The 280-nt window shown below is 31.8% G+C and overlaps 1 protein-coding gene across 2 annotated transcripts in view; it reads left to right on the top strand.

Moving 5' to 3' along the window:
• The window catches only part of LOC119587789, a 122,239-nt gene that overhangs the window by 71,689 nt on the left and 50,270 nt on the right, over positions 1 to 280 (top strand). The gene's annotated exons all lie outside the window — the stretch shown is intronic.

Below are 280 nucleotides of genomic sequence, written 5' to 3'. Positions count from 1 at the left end.
CTAGCGAAAAGTTTGATTTCTTACACACACTTGGAACGTGGAACTTATTCACTTATTATAAGCCAAATTTATAATTCTTTTTATCTATAGATATTCATTCAGTAAGAATTAAAATTGTAATTCATTTCATCCAGATGATTATCTTTTTTTCGCTTTATCTGTAGATGGCCAGTGGCAGAATGGTTCCAGTGTTCAGGGTAAAGATGAAGACGGTAATATACTGTAATATTATTTATCTATAGACAGTGTTAGCTTCTGTCTCAAAAAAGGCAGCATGGAT

Source organism: Penaeus monodon, chromosome 23 (genome assembly GCF_015228065.2).
Source record: "Penaeus monodon isolate SGIC_2016 chromosome 23, NSTDA_Pmon_1, whole genome shotgun sequence".
NCBI classification, from domain to species: Eukaryota; Metazoa; Arthropoda; class Malacostraca; order Decapoda; family Penaeidae; genus Penaeus; species Penaeus monodon.
The sequence above is the reverse complement of the archived record's forward strand: the minus strand, read 5'-3'. Positions and strand labels throughout refer to the sequence as shown.